Here is a 14,554-nt window from a genome sequence, read left to right as displayed (position 1 = left end):
GAAGCGAGCTATGGCAAAATGTTAAGAGACCTTATTTGTAGAGAATTAAGTTTCCTACTTTTTATGTTCTATGAAAATTTTTTGATCAGATGCGTAGTTCTCGAGATATATCGAGATATTTAAAAGTTCCGAAGCCGCACCAACATAATAGAGATACAGAAACACCGTGGCCCCTTTCTTTGAGATAACTCTGCACTATTGCGAGCTGCTAATGCCACTTCCAGCTTAGCTGTGCAGAGGAAGAACAACAAGAAGAAGAAATATCTCGAAATATGTCCGTCAGGCCCCTTCCCTTGAGATAAATCTGCAAATATCTCGGAAACAATGCCAGCTATGGGAAAATGTTAAGAGACCTTTTTTGTAGAGAATTAAGTTTCCTGCTTTTTATGTTCTATGATATTTTTTGATCAGTTGCGTAGTTCTCGAGATATATCAAGATATTTAACAGTTCCGAAGCCGCACCAACATAATAGAGATACAGAAACACCGTGGCCTCTTTCTTTGAGATAACTCTGCACTATTGCGCGCAGCAAATGCCACTTCCAGCTTAGCTGTGCAGAAGAAGAACAACAAGCAGAAGAAATATCTCGAAATATGTCCGTTAGGCCACTTCCCTTGAGATAAATCTGCAAATATCCCGGAAACGATGCCAGCTATGGGAAAATGGTAAGAGACCTTTTTTGTAGAGAATTAAGTTTCCTACTTTTTATGTTCTATGATATTTTTTGATCAGATGCGTAGTTCTCGAGATATATCGAGATATTTAAAAGTTCCGAAGCCGCACCAACATAATAGAGATACAAAAACACCGTGGCCCCTTTCTTTGAGATAACTCTGCACTATTGCGAGCTGCAAATGCCACTTCCAGCTTAGCTGTGCAGAAGAAGAACAACAAGAAGAAGAAATATCTCGAAATATGTCCGTCAGGCCCCTTCCCTTGAGATAAATCTGCAAATATCTCGGAAACAAAGCGAGCTATGGCAAAATGTTAAGAGACCTTTTTTGTAGAGAACTAAGTTTCCTACTTTTTATGTTCTATGATATTTTTTGATCAGATGCGTAGTTCTCGAGATATATCAAGATATTTAAAAGTTCCGAAGCTGCACCAACATAATAGAGGTACAGAAACAGCGTGGCCCCTTTCTTTGAGATAACTCTGCACTATTGCGCGCAGCAAATGCCACTTCCAGCTTAGCTGTGCAGAAGAAGAACAACAAGCAGAAGAAATATCTCGAAATATGTCCGTTAGGTCACTTCCCTTGAGATAAATCTGCAAATATCCCGGAAACGATGCCAGCTATGGGAAAATGTTAAGAGACCTTTTTTGTAGAGAATGAAGTTTCCTACTTTTTATGTTCTATGATATTTTTTGATCAGATGCGTAGTTCTCGAGATATATCGAGATATTTAAAAGTTCCGAAGCCGCACCAACATAATACAGATACAGAAACACCGTGGCCCCTTTCTTTGAGATAACTCTGCACTATTGCGAGCTGCAAATGCCACTTCCAGCTTAGCTGTGAAGAAGAAGAACAACAAGAAGAAGAAATATCTCGAAATATGTCCGTCAGGCCCCTTCCCTTGAGATAAATCTGCAAATATCTCGGAAACAATGCCAGCTATGGGAAAATGTTAAGAGACCTTTTTTGTAGAGAAATAAGTTTCCTACTTTTTATGTTCTATGATATTTTTTGATGAGATGCGTAGTTCTCGAGATATATCAAGGTATTTAACAGTTCCGAAGCCGCACAAACATAATAAAGATACAGAAACACCGTGGCCTCTTTCTTTGTGATAACTCTGCACTATTGCGCGCTGCAAATGCCACTTCCAGCTTAGCTGTGCAGAAGAAGAACAACAAGAAGAAGAAATATCTCGAAATATGTCCGTCAGGCCCCTTCCCTTGAGATAAATCTGCAAATATCTCGGAAACGAAGCGAGCTATGGCAAAATGTTAAGAGACCTTATTTGTAGAGAATTAAGTTTCCTACTTTTCATGTTGTATGATATTTTTTGATCAGATGCGTAGTTCTCGAGATATATCGAGATATTTAAAAGTTCCGAAGCCGCCCCAACATAATAGAGATACAGAAACACCGTGGCCCCTTTCTTTGAGATAACTCTGCACTATTGCGAGCTGCAAATGCCACTTCCAGCTTAGCTGTGCAGAAGAAGAACAACAAGAAGAAGAAATATCTCGAAATATGTCCGTCAGGCCCCTTCCCTTGAGATAAATCTGCAAATATCTCGGAAACGAAGCGAGCTATGGCAAAACGTTAAGAAACCTTTTTTGTAGAGAATTATGTTTCCTACCATTTATGTTCTATGATATTTTTTGATCAGAAGCGTAGTTTTCGAGATATATCGAGATATGTAAAAGTTCCGAAGCCGCACCAACATAATAGAGATACAGACACACCGTGGCCCCTTTCTTTGAGATAACTCTGCACTATTGCGAGCTGCAAATGCCACTTCCAGCTTAGCTGTGCAGAAGAAGAACAACAAGAAGAAGAAATATCTCGAAATATGTCCGTTAGGCCCCTTCCCTTGAGATGAATCTGCAAATATCTCGGAAACGAAGCGAGCTATGGCAAAATGTTAAGAGACCTTTTTTGTAGAGAATTATGTTTCCTACAATTTATGTTCTATCATATTTTTTGATCAGAAGCGTAGTTTTCGAGATATATCGAGATATTTAAAAGTTCCGAAGCCGCACCAACATAATAGAGATACAGAAACACCGTGGCCCCTTTCTTTGGGATAACTCTGCACTGTTGCGAGCTGGAAATGCCACTTCCAGCTTAGCTGTGCAGAAGAAGAACAACAAGAAGAAGAAATATCTCGAAATATGTCCGTCAGGACCCCTCCCTTGAGATAAATCTGCAAATATCTCGGAAACGAAGCGAGCTATGGCAAAATGTTAAGAGACCTTTTTTGTAGAGAATTAAGTTTCCTACTTTTTATCTTCTATGATATTTTTTGATCAGATGCGTAGTTCTCGAGATATATCAAGATATTTAAAAGTTCCGGAGCTGCACCAACATAATAGAGGTACAGAAACACCGTGGCCTCTTTCTTTGAGATAACTCTGCACTATTGCGAGCTGCAAATGCCACTTCCAGCTTAGCTGTGCAGAAGAAGAACAACAAGAAGAAGAAATATCTCGAAATATGTCCGTTAGGCCCCTTCCCTTGAGATGAATCTGCAAATATCTCGGAAACGAAGCGAGCTATGGCAAAATGTTAAGAGACCTTTTTTGTAGAGAATTATGTTTCCTACAATTTATGTTCTATCATATTTTTTGATCAGAAGCGTAGTTTTCGAGATATATCGAGATATTTAAAAGTTCCGAAGCCGCACCAACATAATAGAGATACAGAAACACCGTGGCCCCTTTCTTTGGGATAACTCTGCACTGTTGCGAGCTGGAAATGCCACTTCCAGCTTAGCTGTGCAGAAGAAGAACAACAAGAAGAAGAAATATCTCGAAATATGTCCGTCAGGACCCCTCCCTTGAGATAAATCTGCAAATATCTCGGAAACGAAGCGAGCTATGGCAAAATGTTAAGAGACCTTTTTTGTAGAGAATTAAGTTTCCTACTTTTTATCTTCTATGATATTTTTTGATCAGATGCGTAGTTCTCGAGATATATCAAGATATTTAAAAGTTCCGGAGCTGCACCAACATAATAGAGGTACAGAAACACCGTGGCCTCTTTCTTTGAGATAACTCTGCACTATTGCGAGCTGCAAATGCCACTTCCAGCTTAGCTGTGCAGAAGAAGAACAACAAGAAGAAGAAATATCTCGAAATATGTCCGTCAGGCCCCTTCCCTTGAGATAAATCTGCAAATATCTCGGAAACGAAGCGAGCTATGGCAAAATGGTAAGAGACGTTTTTTGTAGAGAATTATGTTTCCTACAATTTATCTTCTATGATATTTTTTGATCAGACGTGTAGTTTTCGAGATATATAGAGATATTTAAAAGTTCCGAAGCCGCACCAACATAATAGAGATACAGAAACACCGTGGCCCCTTTCTTTGAGATAACTCTGCACTAGTGCGAGCCGCAAATGCCACTTCCAGCTTAGCTGTGCAGAAGAAGAAGAACAAGAAGAAGAAATATCTCGAAATATGTCCGTCAGGCCCCTTCCCTTGAGATAAATCTGCAAATATCTCGGAAACGAAGCGAGCTATGGCAAAATGTTAAGAGCCCTTTTTTGTAGAGAATTAAGTTTCCTACTTTTTATGTTCTATGATATTTTTTGATCAGATGCGTAGTTCTCGAGATATATCAAGATGTTTAAAAGTTCCGGAGCTGCACCAACATAATAGAGATACAGAAACACCGTGGCCCCTCTCTTTGAGATAACTCTGCACTATTGCGAGCTGCAAATGCCACTTCCAGCTTAGCTGTGCAGAAGAAGAACAACAAGAAGAAGAAATATCTCGAAATATGTCCGTCAGGCCCCTTCCCTTGAGATAAATCTGCAAATATCTCGGAAACGAAGCGAGCTATGGCAAAATGTTAAGAGCCCTTTTTTGTAGAGAATTAAGTTTCCTACTTTTTAGGTTCTATGATATTTTTTGATCAGATGCGTAGTTCTCGAGATATATCAAGATATTTAAAAGTTCCGAAGCCGCACCAACATAATAGAGATACAGAAACACCGTGGCCTCTTTCTTTGAGATAACTCTGCACTATTGCGCGCTGCAAATGCCACTTCCAGCTTAGCTGTGCAGAAGCAGAACAACAAGAAGAAGAAATATCTCGAAATATGTCTGTCAGGCCCCTTCCCTTGAGATAAATCTGCAAATATCTCGGAAACGAAGCGAGCTATGGCAAAATGTTTAGAGACCTTTCTTGTAGAGAATTAAGTTTCCTACTTTTTATGTAGTATGATATTTTTTGATCAGTTGCGTAGATCTCGAGATATATCAAGATATTTAAAAGTTCCGAAGCCGCACCAACATAATAGAGATACAGAAACACCGTGGCCCCTTTCTTTGAGATAACTCTGCACTAGTGCGAGCCGCAAATGCCACTTCAAGCTTAGCTGTGCAGAAGAAGAACAACAAGAAGAAGAAATATCTCGAAATATGTCCGTCAGGCCCCTTCCCTTGAGATAAATCTGCAAATATCTCGGAAACGAAGCGAGCTATGGCAAAATGTTAAGAGACCTTTTTTGTAGAGAATTAAGTTTTCTACTTTTTATGTTCCATGATATTTTTTGATCAGATGCGTAGTTCTCGAGATATATCAAGATATTTAAAAGTTCCGAACCTGCACCAACATAATAGAGATACAGAAACACCGTGGCCCCTCTCTTTGAGATAACTCTGCACTATTGCGAGCTGCAAATGCCACTTCCAGCTTAGCTGTGCAGAAGAAGAACAACAAGAAGAAGAAATATCTCGAAATATGTCCGTCGGGCCCCTTCCCTTGAGATAAATGTGCAAATATCTCGGAAACGAAGCGAGCTATGGCAAAATGTTAAGAGACCTTTTTTGTAGAGAATTAAGTTTCCTACTTTTTATCTTCTATGATATTTTTTGATCAGATGCGTAGTTCTCGAGATATATCAAGATATTTAAAAGTTCCGGAGCTGCACCAACATAATAGAGGTACAGAAACACCGTGGCCTCTTTCTTTGAGATAACTCTGCACTATTGCGAGCTGCAAATGCCACTTCCAGCTTAGCTGTGCAGAAGAAGAACAACAAGAAGAAGAAATATCTCGAAATATGTCCGTTAGGCCCCTTCCCTTGAGATGAATCTGCAAATATCTCGGAAACGAAGCGAGCTATGGCAAAATGTTAAGAGACCTTTTTTGTAGAGAATTATGTTTCCTACAATTTATGTTCTATCATATTTTTTGATCAGAAGCGTAGTTTTCGAGATATATCGAGATATTTAAAAGTTCCGAAGCCGCACCAACATAATAGAGATACAGAAACACCGTGGCCCCTTTCTTTGGGATAACTCTGCACTGTTGCGAGCTGGAAATGCCACTTCCAGCTTAGCTGTGCAGAAGAAGAACAACAAGAAGAAGAAATATCTCGAAATATGTCCGTCAGGACCCCTCCCTTGAGATAAATCTGCAAATATCTCGGAAACGAAGCGAGCTATGGCAAAATGTTAAGAGACCTTTTTTGTAGAGAATTAAGTTTCCTACTTTTTATCTTCTATGATATTTTTTGATCAGATGCGTAGTTCTCGAGATATATCAAGATATTTAAAAGTTCCGGAGCTGCACCAACATAATAGAGGTACAGAAACACCGTGGCCTCTTTCTTTGAGATAACTCTGCACTATTGCGAGCTGCAAATGCCACTTCCAGCTTAGCTGTGCAGAAGAAGAACAACAAGAAGAAGAAATATCTCGAAATATGTCCGTCAGGCCCCTTCCCTTGAGATAAATCTGCAAATATCTCGGAAACGAAGCGAGCTATGGCAAAATGGTAAGAGACGTTTTTTGTAGAGAATTATGTTTCCTACAATTTATCTTCTATGATATTTTTTGATCAGACGTGTAGTTTTCGAGATATATAGAGATATTTAAAAGTTCCGAAGCCGCACCAACATAATAGAGATACAGAAACACCGTGGCCCCTTTCTTTGAGATAACTCTGCACTAGTGCGAGCCGCAAATGCCACTTCCAGCTTAGCTGTGCAGAAGAAGAAGAACAAGAAGAAGAAATATCTCGAAATATGTCCGTCAGGCCCCTTCCCTTGAGATAAATCTGCAAATATCTCGGAAACGAAGCGAGCTATGGCAAAATGTTAAGAGCCCTTTTTTGTAGAGAATTAAGTTTCCTACTTTTTATGTTCTATGATATTTTTTGATCAGATGCGTAGTTCTCGAGATATATCAAGATGTTTAAAAGTTCCGGAGCTGCACCAACATAATAGAGATACAGAAACACCGTGGCCCCTCTCTTTGAGATAACTCTGCACTATTGCGAGCTGCAAATGCCACTTCCAGCTTAGCTGTGCAGAAGAAGAACAACAAGAAGAAGAAATATCTCGAAATATGTCCGTCAGGCCCCTTCCCTTGAGATAAATCTGCAAATATCTCGGAAACGAAGCGAGCTATGGCAAAATGTTAAGAGCCCTTTTTTGTAGAGAATTAAGTTTCCTACTTTTTAGGTTCTATGATATTTTTTGATCAGATGCGTAGTTCTCGAGATATATCAAGATATTTAAAAGTTCCGAAGCCGCACCAACATAATAGAGATACAGAAACACCGTGGCCTCTTTCTTTGAGATAACTCTGCACTATTGCGCGCTGCAAATGCCACTTCCAGCTTAGCTGTGCAGAAGCAGAACAACAAGAAGAAGAAATATCTCGAAATATGTCTGTCAGGCCCCTTCCCTTGAGATAAATCTGCAAATATCTCGGAAACGAAGCGAGCTATGGCAAAATGTTTAGAGACCTTTCTTGTAGAGAATTAAGTTTCCTACTTTTTATGTAGTATGATATTTTTTGATCAGTTGCGTAGATCTCGAGATATATCAAGATATTTAAAAGTTCCGAAGCCGCACCAACATAATAGAGATACAGAAACACCGTGGCCCCTTTCTTTGAGATAACTCTGCACTAGTGCGAGCCGCAAATGCCACTTCAAGCTTAGCTGTGCAGAAGAAGAACAACAAGAAGAAGAAATATCTCGAAATATGTCCGTCAGGCCCCTTCCCTTGAGATAAATCTGCAAATATCTCGGAAACGAAGCGAGCTATGGCAAAATGTTAAGAGACCTTTTTTGTAGAGAATTAAGTTTTCTACTTTTTATGTTCCATGATATTTTTTGATCAGATGCGTAGTTCTCGAGATATATCAAGATATTTAAAAGTTCCGAACCTGCACCAACATAATAGAGATACAGAAACACCGTGGCCCCTCTCTTTGAGATAACTCTGCACTATTGCGAGCTGCAAATGCCACTTCCAGCTTAGCTGTGCAGAAGAAGAACAACAAGAAGAAGAAATATCTCGAAATATGTCCGTCGGGCCCCTTCCCTTGAGATAAATGTGCAAATATCTCGGAAACGAAGCGAGCTATGGCAAAATGTTGAGAGACCTTTTTTGTAGAGAATTAGGTTTCCTACTATTTATCTTCTATGATATTTTTTGATCAGATGCGTAGTTCTCGAGATATATCAAGATATTTAAAAGTTCCGAAGCCGCACCAACATAATAGAGATACAGAAACACCGTGGCCCCTTTCTTTGAGATAACTCTGCACTAGTGCGAGCCGCAAATGCCACTTCCAGCTTAGCTGTGCAGAAGAAGAACAACAAGAAGAAGAAATATCTCGAAATATGTCCGTCAGGCCCCTTCCCTTGAGATAAATCTGGAAATATCTCGGAAACGAAGCGAGCTATGGCAAAATGTTAAGAGACCTTTTTTGTAGAGAATTAAGTTTGCTACTTTTTATCTTCTATGAGATTTTTTGATCAGATGCGTAGTTCTCGAGATATATCAAGATATTTAACAGTTCCGAAGCCGCACCAACATAATAGAGATACAGAAACACCGTGGCCCCTCTCTTTGAGATAACTCTGCACTATTGCGAGCTGCAAATGCCACTTCCAGCTTAGCTGTGCAGAAGAAGAACAACAAGAAGAAGAAATATCTAGAAATATGTCCGTCAGGCCCCTTCCCTTGAGATAAATCTGCAAATATCTCGGAAACGAAGCGAGCTATGGCAAAATGTTTAGAGACCTTTCTTGTAGAGAATTAAGTTTCCTACTTTTTATGTAGTATGATATTTTTTGATCAGATGCGTAGTTCTCGAGATATATCAAGATATTTAAAAGTTCCGAAGCCGCACCAACATAATAGAGATACAGAAACACCGTGGCCCCTCTCTTTGAGATAACTCTGAACTATTGCGAGCCGCAAATGCCACTTCCAGCTTAGCTGTGCAGAAGAAGAACAAGAAGAAGAAGAAATATCTCGAAATATGTCCGTCAGGCCCCTTCCCTTGAGATAAATCTGCAAATATCTCGGAAACGAAGCGAGCTATGGCAAAATGTTTAGAGACCTTTCTTGTAGAGAATTAAGTTTCCTACTTTTTATGTAGTATGATATTTTTTGATCAGTGGCGTAGATCTCGAGATATATCAAGATATTTAAAAGTTCCGAAGCCGCACCAACATAATAGAGATACAGAAACACCGTGGCCCCTTTCTTTGAGATAACTCTGCACTATTGCGAGCTGCAAATGCCACTTCCAGCTTAGCTGTGCAGAAGAAGAACAACAAGAAGAAGAAATATCTCGAAATATGTCCGTCAGGCCCCTTCCCTTGAGATAAATCTGCAAATATCTCGGAAACGAAACGAGCTATGGCAAAATCTTAAGAGACCTTTTTTGTAGAGAATTATGTTTCCTACAGTTTATGTTCTATGATATTTTTTGATCAGAAGCGTAGTTCTCGAGATATATCAAGATATTTAAAAGTTCCGAAGCCGCACCAACATAATAGAGATACAGAAACACCGTGGCCCCTTTCTTTCAGATAACTCTGCACTATTGCGAGCTGGAAATGCCACTTCCAGTTTAGCTGTGCAGAAGAAGAACAACAAGAAGAGGAAATATCTCGAAATATGTCCGTCAGGCCCCTTCCCTTGAGATAAATCTGCATATATCTCGGAAACGAAGCGAGCTATGGCAAAATGTTGGGAGACCTTTTTTGTAGAGAATTAAGTTTTCTACTTTTTATGTTCTATGATATTTTTTGATCAGATGCGTAGTTCTCGAGATATATCAAGATATTTAAAAGTTCCGAAGCCGCACCAACATAATAGAGATACAGAAACACCGTGGCCCCTTTCTTTGAGATAACTCTGCGCTATTGCGAGCTGGAAATGCCACTTCCAGTTTAGCTGTGCAGAAGAAGAACAACAAGAAGAGGAAATATCTCGAAATATGTCCGTCAGGCCCCTCCCCTTGAGATATATCTGCAAATATCTCGGAAACGAAACGAGCTATGGCAAAATGTTAAGAGACCTTTTTTGTAGAGAATTATGTTTCCTACAATCTATGTTCTATGATATTTTTTGATCAGAAGCGTAGTTTTCGAGATATATCGAGATATTTAAAAGATCCGAAGCCGCACCAACATAATAGAGATACAGAAACACCGTGGCCCCTTTCTTTGAGATAACTCTGCACTATTGCGAGCTGCAAATGCCACTTCCAGCTTAGCTGTGCAGAAGAAGAACAACAAGAAGAAGAAATATCTCGAAATATGTCCGTCAGGCCCCTTCCCTTGAGATAAATCTGCATATATCTCGGAAGCGAAGCGAGCTATGGCAAAACGTTAAGAGACCTTTTTTGTAGAGAATTATGTTTCCTACAATTTATGTTCTATGATATTTTTTGATCAGAAGCGTAGTTTTCGAGATATATCAAGATATTTAAAAGTTCCGAAGCCGCACCAACATAATAGAGATACAGAACACCGTGGCCCCTTTCTTTCAGATAACTCTGCACTATTGCGAGCTGGAAATGCCACTTCCAGTTTAGCTGTGCAGAAGAAGAACAACAAGAAGAAGAAATATCTCGAAATATGTCCGTCAGACCCCTTCCCTTGAGATAAATCTGCAAATATCTCGGAAACGAAGCGAGCTATGGCAAAATGTTAAGAGACCTTTTTTGTAGAGAATTAAGTTTTCTACTTTTTATGTTCTATGATATTTTTTGATCAGATGCGTAGTTCTCGAGATATATCAAGATATTTAAAAGTTCCGAAGCCGCACCAACATAATAGAGATACAGAAACACCGTGGCCCCTTTCTTTGAGATAACTCTGCACTAGTGCGAGCCGCAAATGCCACTTCCAGCTTAGCTGTGCAGAAGAAGAACAACAAGAAGAAGAAATATCTCGAAATATGTCCGTCAGGCCCCTTACCTTGTGATAAATCTGCAAATATCTCGGAAACGAAGCGAGCTATGGCAAAATGTTAAGAGACCTTTTTTGTAGAGAATTAAGTTTCTTACTTTTTATCTTCTATGATATTTTCTGATCAGATGCGTAGTTCTCGAGATATATCAAGATATTTAAAAGTTCCGAAGCCGCACCAACATAATAGAGATACAGAAACACCGTGGCCCCTTTCTTTGAGATAACTCTGCACTATTGCGAGCTGTAAATGCCACTTCCAGCTTATCTGTGCAGAAGAAGAACAACAAGAAGAAGAAATATCTCGAAATATGTCCGTCAGGCCCCTTCCCTTGAGATATATCTGCAAATATCTCGGAAACGATGCGAGCTATGGCAAAATGTTAAGAGACCTTTTTTGTAGAGAATTAAGTTTCCTACAATTTATGTTGTATGATATTTTTTGATCAGAAGCGTAGTTTTCGAGATATATCGAGGTATTTAAAAGTTCCGAAGCCGCACCAACATAATAGAGATACAGAAACACCGTGGCCCCTTTCTTTCAGATAACTATGCACTATTGCGAGCTGCAAATGCCACTTCCAGCTTAGCTGTGCAGAAGAAGAACAACAAGAAGAAGAAATATCTCGAAATATGTCCGTCAGGCCCCTTACCTTGAGATAAATCTGCAAATGTCTCGGAAACGAAGCGAGCTATGGCAAAATGTTAAGAGACCTTTCTTGTGGAGAATTAAGTTTCCTACTTTTTAGGTTCTATGATATTTTTTGATCAGACGCGTAGTTCTCGAGATATATCAAGATATTTAAAAGTTCCGAAGCCGCACCAACATAATAGAGATACAGAAACACCGTGGCCCCTTTCTTTGAGATAACTCTGCACTATTGCGAGCTGCAAATGCCACTTCCAGCTTAGCTGTGCAGAAGAAGAACAACAAGAAGAAGAAATATCTCGAAATATGTCCGTCAGGCCCCTTCCCTTGAGATAAATCGGCAAGTATCTCGGAAACGAAGCGAGCTATGGCAAAATGTTAAGAGACCTTTTTTGTAGAGAATTAAGTTTCCTACTTTTTATGTTCTATGATATTTTTTGATCAGATGCGTAGATCTCGAGATATATCAAGATATTTAAAAGTTCCGAATCCGCACCAACATAATAGAGATACAGAAACACCGTGGCCCCTTTCTTTGAGATAACTCTGCACTATTGCGAGCTGCAAATGCCACTTCCAGCTTAGCTGTGCAGAAGAAGAACAACAAGAAGAAGAAATATCTCGAAATATGTCCGTCAGGCCCCTTCCCTTGAGATAAATCTGCAAATATCTCGGAAACGAAGCGAGCTATGGCAAAATGTTAAGAGACCTTTTCTGTAGAGAATTAAGTTTTCTACTTTTTATGTTCTATGATATTTTTTGATCAGACGCGTAGTTCTCGAGATATATCAAGATATTTAAAAGTTCCGAAGCCGCACCAACATAATAGAGATACAGAAACACCGTGGCCCCTTTCTTTGAGATATCTCTGCACTATTGCGAGCTGCAAATGCCACTTCCAGCTTAGCTGCGCAGAAGAAGAACAACAAGAAGAAGAAATATCTCGAAATATGTCCGTCAGGCCCCTTCCCTTGAGATAAATCTGCAAATATCTCGGAAACGAAGCGAGCTATGGCAAAATGTTAAGAGACCTTTTTTGTAGAGAATTATGTTTCCTACTTTTTATGTTCTATGATATTTTTTGATCAGACGCGTAGTTCTCGAGATATATCAAGATATTTAAAAGTTCCGAAGCCGCACCAACATAATAGAGATACAGAAACACCGTGGCCCCTTTCTTTGAGATAACTCTGCACTATTGCGAGCTGCAAATGCCACTTCCAGCTTAGCTGTGCAGAGGAAGAACAACAAGAAGAAGAAATATCTCGAAATATGTCCGTCAGGCCCCTTCCCTTGAGATATATCTGCAAATATCTTGGAAACGAAGCGAGCTATGGCAAAATGTTAAGAGACCTTTTTTGTAGAGAATTATGTTTCCTACAATTTATGTTCTATGATATTTTTTGATCAGAAGCGTAGTTTTCGAGATATATCGAGATATTTAAAAGTTCCGAAGCCACACCAACATAATAGAGATACAGAAACACCGTGGCCCCTTTCTTTGAGATAACTCTGCACTGTTGCGAGCTGCAAATGCCACTTCCAGCTTAGCTGTGCAGAGGAAGAACAACAAGAAGAAGAAATATCTCGAAATATGTCCGTCAGGCCAGTTCCTTTGAGCTGAATCTGCAAATATCTCGGAAACGAAGCGAGCTATGGCAAAATGTTAAGAGACGTTTTTTGTAGAGAATTATGTTTGCTACAATTTATGTTCTATGATATTTTTTGATCCGAAGCGTAGTTTTCGAGATATATCGAGATATTTAAAAGTTCCGAAGCCGCACCAACATAATAGGGATACAGAAACACCGTGGCCCCTTTCTTTGAGATAACTCTGCACTAGTGCGAGCCGCAAATGCCACTTCCAGCTTAGCTGTGCAGAAGAAGAACAACAAGAAGAAGAAATATCTCGAAATATGTCCGTCAGGCCCCTTCCCTTGAGATAAATCTGGAAATATCTCGGAAACGAAGCGAGCTATGGCAAAATGTTAAGAGACCTTTTTTGTAGAGAATTAAGTTTCCTACTTTTTATGTTCTATGATATTTTTTGATCAGATGCGTAGTTCTCGAGATATATCAAGATATTTAAAAGTTCCGAAGCCGCACCAACATAATAGAGATACAGAAACACCGTGGCCCCTTTCTTTGAGATAACTCTGCACTATTGCGAGCTGTAAATGCCACTTCCAGCTTAGCTGTGCAGAAGAAGAACAACAAGAAGAAGAAATATCTCGAAATATGTCCGTCAGGCCCCTTCCCTTGAGATAAATCTGGAAATATCTCGGAAACGAAGCGAGCTATGGCAAAATGTTAAGAAACCTTTTTTGTAGAGAATTAAGTTTCCTACTTTTTATCTTCTATGATATTTTTTGATCAGATGCGTAGTTCTCGAGATATATCAAGATATTTAAAAGTTCCGAAGCCGCACCAACATAATAGAGATACAGAAACACCGTGGCCCCTCTCTTTGAGATAACTCTGCACTATTGCGAGCTGGAAATGCTACTTCCAGTTTAGCTGTGCAGAAGAAGAACAACAAGAAGAAGAAATATCTCGAAATATGTCCGTTAGGCCCCTTCCCTTGAGATAAATCTGCAAATATCTCGGAAACGAAGCGAGCTATGGCAAAATGTTAAGAGACCTTTTTTGTAGAGAATTAAGTTTCCTACTTTTTATGTTCTATGATATTTTTTGATCAGATGCGTAGTTCTCGAGATATATCAAGATATTTAAAAGTTCCGAAGCCGCACCAACATAATAGAGATACAGAAACACCGTGGCCCCTTTCTTTGAGATAACTCTGCACTATTGCGAGCTGTAAATGCCACTTCCAGCTTAGCTGTGCAGAAGAAGAACAACAAGAAGAAGAAATATCTCGAAATATGTCCGTCAGGCCCCTTCCCTTGAGATAAATCTGCAAATATCTCGGAAACGAAGCGAGCTATGGCAAAATGTTAAGGGACCTTTTTTGTAGAGAATTAAGTTTCCTACTTTTTA

Source organism: Osmia lignaria, unplaced genomic scaffold (assembly GCF_051020975.1).
Source record: "Osmia lignaria lignaria isolate PbOS001 unplaced genomic scaffold, iyOsmLign1 scaffold0013, whole genome shotgun sequence".
Classification (NCBI taxonomy): Eukaryota; Metazoa; Arthropoda; class Insecta; order Hymenoptera; family Megachilidae; genus Osmia; species Osmia lignaria.
Note: the sequence above shows the minus strand (reverse complement) of the source record.